Here is a 12996-nt window from a genome sequence, read left to right as displayed (position 1 = left end):
GGGATCTCAGCAATAGAGATGGATTTGCTAATTTCCATCTCCTCACACTTTCTCCTTTAATCACTGTCAGGCATAATTTAATTTCTGCTTAAAGAGCTTTCAGGTAGAGATTCTGTCATTGCACAGAGCACTTAAAGGTCGTAAATCAGGATAATCCCTGAACATTTCCCTTCCAATCTGAGATTTCAGAGCATGTAAATATAAGTCATCAGACGTTTTACTCAGGGTAGGGTAGAGAAGGAAGAAAGTTGAACTCTTAGTGCAGGACTTTCAAAACCAATGTGAAAACTGCTGCTAAGTCACTTGAGTGCTTCTTCAATACCCTTCTCAGGTCTGTATTTATCCCACCTTTGTCAAACAACAAATTTAAGAGCACAGTGTTCTGTTTGTGTCCATTGAAAACGGAGAAAGCAAACTGTCCAGAGGACATTTCAGCCCTTGTAAAACCTAAATTACCACCCAGAGGAACCCACCTTTCTTCACCACTTCTGCACTTCTCAAATAAGGTGGTTTTTAAAGGTATCTAAAGGTAATCAAGGTGTATCTGAACTCCAACACGCTGCTCTGAAGTTACAGGCTGGAGGAAGCAGTAAGCTTTCTTAACTGAACCAGAAGGAGTAAAATCATTAAGAAAAACATTTTTCTTAAAAAAAAAAAAGCTACTGAATAAATTATCATTCTTTTTCATTAAAAATTCAGTGGAGATGAAACTGTGTGTGGTGATAATGAGCAAATGTTTATATTTGCAGAGAAGTGTAACTGCATAGATGGAAAGTTATTGATTTATCCACAGCTTTGACACATTTTGTGCAGCTACTTGGATGGATGTCTGTCCAGCTGGCTGCACAACCAGCAAGGAGTTGTCACGTCCTGAAAAATGAGTACAACTCACTAAACATGATTTCCTAAGGAAAATTCAATTAATTTTTACAGTGTCCTGTAGAGTTATTATTTTAAGAGAAGCAAATCTAAAGACAGCATTTCTGTCATTTTCTCCTACTGTGGAGTTTTCAAACAACAGAAAATATAGGAAAAATAATCCCACAAACCTTTCCTCAATGTTTCAGTTTGTCTGAAAGTTACTTTTCACCAACAAAAACATTGACAGATTAAAAATTGCTTTTTAGTCTTTTAGTTTACCCACTTTTTTCAGCTCTCACCGTAGATAGGTTATTTATTCACTTACACCATCACCAACACTTATTAGCAGGTTGTGGGAACACAGACATGCCCGAGATTATTAGATTATTTTCTTTTTCTCTCCACACCATCAGGTTGGCACTCCATGTGTCTCTCCTTCAGAAACACTGCTTTTCCAGCCCAGCCATCCTTGGTTTTCTACCCTCTGGATTTCTAGACCTTCTCTTTCAGCAGACCCTTTCCCTCCTTTCCCGACCTCCCAAGCCATGACCAACAGCAACATGGTCCTTCCCCATCCCCACCAGCATTGTCTTTAAGTGTTTTCAAACGATGCCATTCCCAGGCTCCCAGGCAGCCTGTTGGCATTTTTTCAAATGAGCCACTGAATGGCAAATGCAGAGATACACTGGGATAAAATGAGCTCCTCTTATTGATTTTCCAAACCAATATGGCACTGATGCTGCCTCTTTGTGCCACTTCCCTCCTCTGCCAGGAGGCATTCACACCCCTTCCATCATTTTAATTAGACATTACACCTGACACAAATGCCAAGTTGATTAACCTTAAAGGAGCTGAATAGGTTCTCTGATCGTTAACATGGGGCCCCTGACATACTATAACTCATGCTAACATGTGCTGTTGCACAAACTCACAGCTTCTTCAGCTCACTCTCCAAAGCCACAATGCGATGTAATAACATCTACAGAGAGCTTTTTATGAGACTGTCTCACATAATAATGCCATAAAAGTGAGATTTAAAAGATGGATTGCCCTGGACTCCACAGACTGCACTTTTTAATGTTTACATAAATGCACCTTTTCTATGGTGTTTGCAGATAACAGGCGTTCCCAAGTTGTGGAAGTCAAGGCAACCATCAGTGTTCCCTTCCCCTAAAAGGGGCTCTCAGGAAGAAGCAGAATGCTCTGCTGGGATTCCTCTGCCACCTCCCCAGCTCCACCTTTGCTGGGATGGGTGACAGGAGGCACAAAGCAACACACAAAGACTCATTTACTACAACCACAGCCCTCCCATGAGTTTCTCATTTGTAGGAAAAAGTCTCTGGTGTGAACAGAATCCATCCAGCCTTAATGTGCCTTTGCCATACCACGCTAAAGACAAAAGGAGAAACAATAAGTTGTGATATGTTTAAGAGTGTTGCCAGAGGAACTATTTTCCTGCTCAGACGTGACTCCCTGCTCTGTGCAGATACACACTTTTGCTTGCCTGTCACTGGCATAAGCCTAAATCAACCACTGGCTGACATAGCCTAAGTACAACTGAATGATTGCAACGTAGACACGAGAAACCAATATCCACACAAAATTAATTTTATGCCCAACAGCCACAGAGAAGGAAAGTAGCCCAAGCTGCATCAGTGCCAGGATTCCTGGTTCAACTGTGCCATTGGGTGGCACATGAATGCCAGCTCTCAGTAACGGGTAAGACATTACTGTAGAACCATAGAATGGTTTGGGTTGGAAGGGACCTTACACATCATCTAGTTCAACGCCTTGCCATGGGCAGGGACATCTTCAACCAGATCAGGTTGCTCAAAGCCCTGTCCAACCTGCCTTTGAACACTCCCAGGGATGGGGCATCCACAGCTTCCCTGGGCAGCCTGTTCCAGAATGTCACCACCTCCACAGTGAAGGATTCCTTCCTTATATCTAACATAAATCTCCTCTCTTTCAGTTTGAAGCCATTACACCATGTCCTGTTACTACATGCCTTTGTAAAAAGTCCCTCTCCAGCTTTCTTGTACCCTTTAGGTACTGAAAGGCCACAATAAGGTCTCCCCAGAGCCTTCTCCAGGCTGAGCAACCCCAACTCTCTCAGCCTGTCCCCATGGGAGAGGTGTTCCAGCTCTCACATCAGTCAAATCAGATTCCACTTTTGGAAATAGCAAGAAGAGAGCCAATCCTTAGCTATCAACAGAAGGGATATGAGATTGTGAATGTATCTACTAATCTACATTGGATGGGGGAAAAGAAAATGATTTGGTGTGGCTTAATTGATCTGGGATGAGGAAAAATTCCTCATTCAGCAGGCAGAGCTCCACTGAGATTAAGAAATTGCTGGAGATGTACAAATTCTGATGAGAACCCCCATTAATTGGCAGCACTGATTTTTCTGTGCCTTCCTCTTTCACTTTTTTATCTTTGACCTGCATTAAAACCTATCAAGCCTGCAAACAAGACAATATTTTTTGATTAGGCTTCTCAACATGCTCTCTCTGGCATCAAAGCTGTCTTGCAGGATCACAGGATCCACCTGCTAAGCAGCATGGAGATGGACTGAAGATTAGAGTCTTCTGCTGCTTTCATGTCACTGGCTTCTTCAAGGTCTGTCCAGACATACCTCCTAGGTAAGGAGGCCCTGAATCATACATTTCCAATCCAAAAAACCTGCTGGCATCTTGTATGGCAGCCCAGCAGAATGGAGAGTGAGAGGGCAACCACAGCTGGCTGCTGAGCAGCTTCTTTTCAAATTCTTGCTCAGCACCAGGAAGGCAGATGTCTTGCCAGCCTGAATGAGCACAAGTGGAAAACAGTGAACACAAACACATCTGTGGTGGTGTCACACACAGGAAGATGTTAGAGGTCTAAGATGACAGTATTGCTCAGCCTTCTTCCCACGAAGAGTGATGAAGCTATGTCCTCCAAGCATCAGCAGAGAGAGAGGGCAAGAAAAATTGCCATGCAGCCTGTGGGATAGCTCGGTTGTATGTAACTGTATGTAACTGTAGTGCACCTACCTGCCTTACTGCCAAGCTAGAGCCTCCCTGAGCAAATGGAAAAGCTGATGGATAGACATGGGTATGTCAAAATACTGGTGTTGCAAGGGAACAGTGAGACAGACCTGGGACATGTGGGAGGACAGGAGGGGATGAGGAGTAACCAGTCATACATTTCTGTTGCATTTGCCTGAACCTCCTTGTGTTTGAACAAGGGTACAACACAGGACAACAGCCAAACTCTAACAAGGTACCACTCATCCTGACGGGCTCCTGTTCATACCTCTTCTGGAGAGGAGAGCATGTAAGTGATCACACTTCATTTGTGCAGACTAGGTATTTTCCTTAACAGAAAACAGCTCCATCTTTCCATCCTCTCCTCCACTCAGGCAGCCTGCTACAAAAAGCCTCCTTCTTTCCCCTATTTGCTTAAGTGATGATGCAGTCATCCTAATTATCAAGGGAATCCACTGCTCCCCCCTTGCAGCACCTCCCCCTAGCTGCTGCTCTTTCCCTGCTATGGGTTTTGCTGGCAGATGGGACCGGAGCCTCCTCAGCCCACCGGCTCTTGCTTGAAGAAGCAGAATGTGACAGCCCCGCAGGCAGGCAAAAGCAGCTGAACCATGGCAGCATGACTAATCTGGCGGTCGGTAGCATCCCAAAGGTTGTGCTCACACAGCCAGCTTTGCTGGGGGGAAAAAGGGTGCAGAGTATGGGCCAGGGGGATTGCATTACTGCCCTTGCATGGATCAAGTATGGGAACTGTCTCTTAATTCCTTCCTTTTGTCCTGCAATCTAAGGTTCAGGGGATGTTGGCTCTGAAACAGAGTTGGGGAGTAACCAGACAGCGAGGATATTAGCAAGCTCATACATATGGAAGGCTGACCTTACCAGCTCCACTCAGGGTTCGCTCTGCAAATCCGATATGATTTGCAAGCAGCCATGGCCATGCTTTTCTCCATTTCACCCTCAAGTCCTGTTCTTATACTATTGCTTACATATGTTTTTGCCCATGTTTTTTTGGTTTATCTGTCCTACTTCTATCCCCATAACTCATTAACCTCAGCAAATTACCAGTTACCCACAACACCTTTTCTGCCAGATATTTGTTGCTCTGCTTGTGTTAGGATTGGGTCTTCCATGCAGAGAAAGATGTATTTCATACTGTTATTTGTTTGCATGTAACAACATCGTTAGCAAAGTCCAGACAACAATAACTGCAACCATAGCAGGGCCAGTTTAGTATGGTCTGGTCTGTACATAGCTTGGTTTTAATGTACACAGCATCAGATGGTCTGCCCATGCAATCATCTTTTTCTGTATGCCTGGAAATGCTCCAAAGAGCTGATGAACCAATTGAGATTATAGACAAGAGTGAGTTTAGTTATAGTTCCTAGGGGAAAAAGAGGCCTGTGTGGAAGGAAGTAGGACAAGAGAGATGAAAATAGTCTACCAAGAAAGCAAGCCAAAAACCTGCCAGAATACCAAGCAAAAATGCAAGACAGCCTTCTCCCTTACTCCAACCCCATGGGCTCCAGCATCCCACAAGCCATCAGCTGAGCTGTCAGTACAGTCAGCAATTCTAGGACACCCATTTCAAGACCCAGAGCTGCAAAGCACGACAGCCAAATTTGAGGGTGTGGAACACAATGGGGGAGGATAGCAACCACACCCATTTCAGATGGTGACCAAGCACCTCACCCTCTGTCCTGGCCAAGACTCTTTCCTACATTGGACTCCTGGTTCTGCTCTGAAAGGCCACCAGCAGAGGATGGCAACCACTCCTTCTCACAGCAACCTTCTGCCTAGGGACTTTCCTGTGCATAGATCCAAGGCTAAACTGGACATAATTGACATTTTAAGGCTGCAGAGAGCTCATACCTCATTCACATTTAGTGAGCTGGATCTGCACTCAGAGATCACCCTTTGCTCCAACTTCTTGGCAGATCTGTTTTGTCATCTTCTGCTTGCTCACTTCCTTCTCCCAGACAGTATCTCAGTTGGAACTGACATGCCCCATCTGCAAATATCCCGATCCAGCCTCTCCAGAGTGGACACATAAACATTCACAGCTCCAGGCAAGGAAGAGGTAAAAATCCCTCCTGCAGATGGATTCCACAAGAGTCTTTCACCAGGCCCTTGTGCCACAAACACTAACCAGATGGCCTCACCACACAGTGTCCCACCACGTTTTGTAAGTAGCAAAGGTGCCAATTATCTCTTCCTTCCCTTCTTTGAAACCCTCACTCTCCTCACAACACACGCACTCTCAGTTATCCTGCTTTCCACATTCTAGGTTAGCAATCGGAATCTGCAACCTCTGAGCTTGCCTGCAAACTGATGAGCTGCTAAAAATACAGCCCCTGCAGGCACCCATTCAACTTCTATTTCTGTATTTTTTATTATTTATTTTTTTACTTTTACTTTTTTTTTTTTTAAACCAATTTGCGATGAACAAAGCACTACAACAAAGGGAAGAAGAAAATGCAATGATTATGAAGATGGATTGCTGCCATTTACTTTGTTCATTTTAATTATACAAAGTCATCACTTAGCAGAGAGCCCCAGGATAGGAAAAGAGCACAAAGAAGTTACCATATCCCACCTCTTTACTTCACCGTGCTCCACTTTAAAGCTTCCTCTGACATCCTAGGCAACAATACCTGAAATGGCACTTCACACTCCTAAACCCTCACACATTTCATAGGTTACTCACCTGCTGTGCCTTCAACCTGGAGAGTCCCAAGGGTTCCACTCCTTGTAAAATCCTAGTGTGTCAGCAGAAACAAGCAGGCCCTTCATTCCCAAACCTACACCACCATCACTTCTCATTCCCCTGAAAAAGGGATGAACAGCTTGTTTATAAATTGACCAATCCTCTCCTGACACCTAAATTGGCTCCAGCTGGGAGCTGAGGTTGGAAGAAACTTAGAAGCATCAGGGCAATTAAGTTCAAGGTAGAAAAGTGTAAGCAGGTGTGTGAGTAAGATCAGGAATGTCCCCCTTTCATCTTTGTTATTTACTCTGCCACCAGGGTTAAACAATATTAGTCTGCCAACAGGGAATCAGTAAAGGGAATAACCAGTTAATTCCTCTGAAGTGCTATGTGTTACCAGTAGCACTTCTGCTATTCTTTAGGTCTTTCTTGCTTAACTGAACCTCTCAGGCTTAGCTCAGGGGATCAAGAGAGCTCCTTGTGCCCCATCAGAGCACTTGTGCAGACAGCAATCGCTTTTGGTGGAATAATTTCTGATGCCAGCATTCCCAAGTCCATGATATCTTTCATTCTCATGTGGTTGCAGCAAACTGTCTGGTTTTGGGGGACTGAAGGGGATTCAGCCCTTTCTCCCTTTTAACCCTGTGGTTCCTCAGGAATGACCCCAGCTCCTCTATGCAAAACATCATCTTTCCTCAAATAAATTCTCTCACTTGTGGTTCCCACAGCTGCCCGAGGTGTTTCTTGTGGGCTCAACCAGCATCATCATCTTTGCCTTCCTAAAAGTTTGGGCTTTCCTCAAAGGTCTGATTTGATTTAATCCTTGAAGTTCCCCTTAATTTTCATTCAGGGGCTACTTGTAAGCACTTACTGGCTATTGCTGTGAGTTTGCAGCTTTTTTTATTGAGTGGTTTTGGTTTCCACTCAGGGATTTCTCTGCCTATTTTCTGAGCGTTCGAGTCTCTGTGTTCAGATATTCTCTGCTCCCACACCAGTTGCCACCTTGTTCTTTGTTTGACATAGATTTTCTCCCTTGTAGTTTTATCTTCGGTAAGCTGTTGCCTTTCTTGTTTAACTAGAGGGTTTACAGGCATTATCCATGTGTCCTTTCCCTCTAAGGTCTGTGGGTTGCATTTCCATTTGCACTGCTGCTCCTGGCATCAGTATCAGCTTTTTCACAGCCAGGATCAGGCCCTTAAATGTTTTTTTCACCATTTTTTTTTCCCTAATATTTTATATATAATCTTCACTTTTTTGGTAATTAGTAACATTGCCTAACCTTCAATACTCATAGGCTTTAAGTTCTAAGTTTATTCTCACACTCCATTTCTTCTTGTATTGTGGTCAACAGGTAAGACTTAAACAGACAACATGCTGCTACTGTTATTGTGGTTGTTGCTATTTGCCCTCACATATTTACAGCATTTCTTCCAAGGTTTATGTCCATCCCCCCTCAGCCTCACTTAGTAAAGATTTTGCATTCACCTTCATTATTAAAGTTGGGTTTTTTTAATCATTCCACTCATTTTTTCCTTCTTTTTTTCATGCACAGGTAGATTAGATTTGAACAAGAATCAGACTTTCTATTTCTAGGAGAGCTCTTGCAATTTTGCTTCAAAGAAAATCTGATTCCTGAAGATATGCCAAATTTTTGAAACTCTTCACAACATGACTTCACTAGAGCACGTTTCTAAACAATCCAAGTGATTTGTTTGGAAAATATTGAAAGTAAATTGACCTTGGAGGTGGATTGAAGCATAAAAATTGTCACTATCATGAAAGCTGATCCACTCGGTCATTAAAAATAATACCAAGAGTGATAGAGCTCTAAAATTTAAAATGATGCTGTTAAGAATGTGGTTGTAGAGAGGAGGTGAATGTGACAGGATCCAGCAAAATCACACTGCAGAAAGATGTGCCAATCCCCTCCTCACAACCCTAAACCCATTTCTCTACCTTGCTCCCAACATCTTCACTCGTTCCTTTATCTTCTCTCGTGCATGACATGAGCCCTTGTGAAGCTCTAACACAAGTGCAGCAGTGCTGACAGCCACACCAACTCCACTGTCTGAGACATCGCATCTACATAGATGTCCCCACGTTTCATCCAGATGGCTCCTATGAACCTCTCCTGATCCAAAGTGACCAGGTACAAGGGAGTAGTAGAAAGAGATTAACCCCTGTAAAAGGAGATGGAAGCTGTTTTTTATCCACGGAGCAGGGCAGCCTGGTGAAAACACAGATGGCTCCCTTTGGAAGTCCAGAAAAGCGCCATGGTGTTCATTTGGGGTCCTGCAACATCACAGAATCACAGACTGGTTGGGGTTGGAAGGGAGCTCTGGAGATCGCCTAGGTTCACCTAGAGCAGATAATTACCTTTGTAATTACTTGCTGAAAATAATCTCCTTGGCTGACATAGATCAGACAAGATACTGGGGACCTTTATGCTAAAAAAAAAACCATCCTAAAACATAACAGTTGTAGAAACTCATGGCTATAATTCACATAGCAAATGTGGAAAAAGCTCTCTCTGTGGCAAGCAACCAAAAATGACTGAAAGGAGGTGCTAAGGACCATTCATTCGGATACTCTGTATGATGGACCACAGACAAGCGCATACATCCCAGCTTTCAGAAAATAAGTGACTGTGTATTCAATAAAACCCCGTGCTTATTTGTTTCTCAGCATGCTCCTCTCTACTTACAAACCACCAGCTTCAGTGTTTACAACAGGCTGTTATCCTGGTGGTACTTCCAACTGACTGCCCAGCCAGCAGAAAGAACAAGTTATAGCCGTCAGGAGAGAACAGCAGTGGCAGCCCAGCGATGGGAGGCTGAGCCCACTTTGGCAGCCTGCTCTTAGCTCCTTGTGCCTCAGTTTCCCTACCTGCAATAAGGAGAATACCACTGATCTCCATGTAAAATGCTTTGAGAATGCTGTTTCCCAGGACTGTCTCATGGCACTTTTTGAGGCTATGCACAATTTGGGATTTGGTCTCAGAGTCAGCGGCAGCATTTTGTGTTGTTTCTCATCACTCAGACCTATTATTAACACCATTCTGGAGACACAAAGCGTGTCTACATGCACCTCTGGTAATTAGACTATGAATCCTACCAGCACTGATGCAGCTCTTGCAGAATGTATTAGGAGTAAAGGCAGTGCCAAAAAGTTTTTTGGTTCTTGGTAAGCACACCTGCAATCAGAATTAGAAGGAAGCACAGAAGGTGAGCAGGGAAAGGTGGGAGTGAGGAGCACTGCATGCAACAAATCAGCCTTTGTCCTTATGAGGCTGTAGCAGTCACTCATGCCCGAATGTCTCCTCCCAGCAGAGCCAGCCTGGCCTGTGGCACAGATGTGCTCAGCAGGGCCAGCAGCATTTTATTGCTGTGAGCATCCTGCTGTCACCAGCTGTACCTGCCCTGCTCACACCTAGAGCCAGCTCTGCTGGGAAATTAAATGGGAAAGGAGTCACATCCACTCCGTGACTCCCAAAGCCACGCATGACTTTTAGCAATCCTGACAGGTTCAGCTTTGCTTCGCTGACCTCTCTAATTCAGGGGCAGATGGTTAAGCTTTGTGTATTTGAGGAGGGAGACTCAGAGCTGGCTCTGCACCTCTTTTTTGCAGTTCATTCCTCTTGCCTCTCCCTGACTTAGGGACCCCAGGTCTCAGACATGTCTGTTCTTAGATCTGTTGAACAAGAACCTGCAGGGTCAGAGAGGGAGTGAGACAGTGGGACCGGGCTGCTGGAAGGGAACCAGCCTCACTGAAGGACCCCACGTCCCTTGCTCACAGCTCCTGCACCCCTTTTCTTGCATCCTACCCCCACACCCTCTCCATGCAGGACCGAGCATTGGAAGTGAGGATCAGGTCTTTAGGGAGAAATAATTTGGGAGGAAATTATAGAAAGTGACCCTGGTGATCCCCCTTTTCCTGTGGCCACCCATCAGAGCCACGCAGATCTCTCGTGACATGGGCAGATGAGCGATGCTTTGTACGCAGCCAAATTCTTCCCACTTCCTACCGCACATCACAGCTGCAGCACCGCACATACCAACCAGCCAGGATCTCACAGGCCAGAATCCTTGAAAGGGAGGTTATGCAGGGGAAAATGATATCTCTAAGTGAAGAGCAGCACTTCATTGCTTTTCAATCCTTCTGCTGACGCCGGTTTACAGCCTGCAACGGACTCCAGAATACACCTAAAAATAAAACAACACCTGGGCCCTCTGCTGCTGGAGAGAACAGCCACAGTTTGCAATCAGCAGCATTTGTGAAAATGCTCTGAGCACAAAGGAGCAGGCAGAGGGTCAGCCCGAGGCCCTCTGGTTCTGATGCTGATTGCAAACATGGGCCATATCTCCTATGGAGCACGTTTCCCTGCTGCTCTAGTCGGCACATTGTCATTCCGGTGCGGATCTTTGCTTCGATCGTAACCACACACAAACACAGAAGAGGAAAGTAATGTTAATGCACCGAGCCCACCGGCACGGAAAACATGCCAGGGAAAATGAGGTCTTTTCTTAATGGGCAGGGCATTTTTGGTGTTTTCTGGATGCGGCTTCTGTGACAGTAACATGAACAGCAAAACAACGTCAGGCTCTGAACTGACATGCAGAATGGGATGCAGCTCTGATCCCCAGGGAGAGGGGGATGACTGGCACATGTGCTAATATTTGATTGATTCCTTGGACAAGTGACTCCTAAACTTGGGGTCATGGTGCTCACAGTTGCTATAAGGCTGCATGACAGGAGGACTTTGTGTTGTCATGCTCATTTGGCACATCATGACTCGGAGGCAGGAAGCAGGCTGAAAACCACTCTTTTAGCAAAAATATCATCATTAGCAAGGGCTTAGTGTTTGTGGGGATGAGTGACAGAGAAAGGGAGATTTTTTTACACTAACCAACCTCTCAATTGCAGCACAGGTGAGTATAATATTCTCAAAACAAAGAAAACAGGCAGATAGGCAACAAATTCTACTCATCAACCACAGGTTGGCCCAACTGGATTACGAGATGCAAGACCTATGTCACAGCTGCATAACCTGACTGATCTATCTCAAGTCAGCAGGAATCTTTTTCCTCCTCCAGTCAAGCTCTGTGTATGCAGAAGTACAACAAACAGTGGCCATGAAATTCATACTGGGGAAATAAATTCCTTGGAACCCAAGATTAAACCAAACAATGATATACCAGGTTGATCACCTACCTAGAAACTGCTAGACAGAGAGCCCGCTTGAAGCTGTATTTTCACAAGCAAGTGTGAAATCAGATTTCTGAGACCTCTGAAATTGTTTGCAAAAATGCCCACGTGAAAGAGAATAAAATATAGTGCCTGAAAAGATCACAGGATAATGGCAAGAAGAGAAGCAAAAAGGTTGTCTGATCTGCTACTGCAATTCTGATAAAAAATTCAGTACTGGGTGATTCAGAAGAAGGTTTAACATACCTGCTCATCAGCTCAGATCTAACACATTTAATTGTGCATTTCTTCCCATGGGAGGTCATTTTTGCCTAACCCTGTCTGATAATTAGATTATGTTGTAGAGATTTAGTCATTATAAATTTCAACCTGTACCATGTTTTGTCTGGACATAGCTCTCAATGAGGTTGCAAACTCTTTGATTCCTCCTAAATTATTCATTGCAGTAATATGCTGTGACAACAAATTCCACAGATTCACTTCATTACATATATGGAAGGTTTTCCCGTGCTGCCTGTGCTATCTACATTTTGTCACCCTCATTTCTCTCTGCCATGTGACAGACTGACAGGTCTTGGGGCTGGATTTCTCAAGAGGAGAATATTTTTATGGGCTAAGATGACCATGTTCTTCATAGTACCATTCATCATTATGGCCTTCTGTTTGCAGAGCAAACATCCCAAGAAGGAGACTGTAGGGAGCTTATTCTCTGTGCATCCTGAGTAGTGAATGTCTTGTTCCTCTTAGCTTGGAAATGGGTGAAAAAAAGAAGCAGAGAAACTCAAATACCAGGTAGAATGTGATGGCACTATGGAAGCCAGAGTGAAAGGATGGATCTCATCTGCTCTGGTATGGTGAGAAACCTGTCAGTCACATAGTGGTTTATAAGGCAATGTTTAACTTAATTTCAGCTAATATACAGCAATGTTTCTAATAACAAGCTGTCACAGGAGCATGGGAATAGATAGGAAAACAGATAGGAAAGAGAAAGAGGAGGAGGAGGATGGGGGAAGGAAGCATGAGAAGAAGCCATCCAAGTCGGTGGTGTACCTCTCCCTCTCTTGCACTCCCAGAGCAACCTGCACACCCATGGAAACACAGAAGCACATCCCACGCCTGTCTGCTTGCTGGCAGGTAATTCCAGACCATGGAGATCCCAGAAAGATGGAGCAGCAGATGGTGCAGCCCTGCAGCTCTAGG

The sequence above is a fragment of the Nesoenas mayeri genome (genome assembly GCF_963082525.1).
Source record: "Nesoenas mayeri genome assembly, chromosome: 18".
NCBI classification, from domain to species: domain Eukaryota; kingdom Metazoa; phylum Chordata; class Aves; order Columbiformes; family Columbidae; genus Nesoenas; species Nesoenas mayeri.
This window is presented reverse-complemented; position numbering follows the sequence as displayed.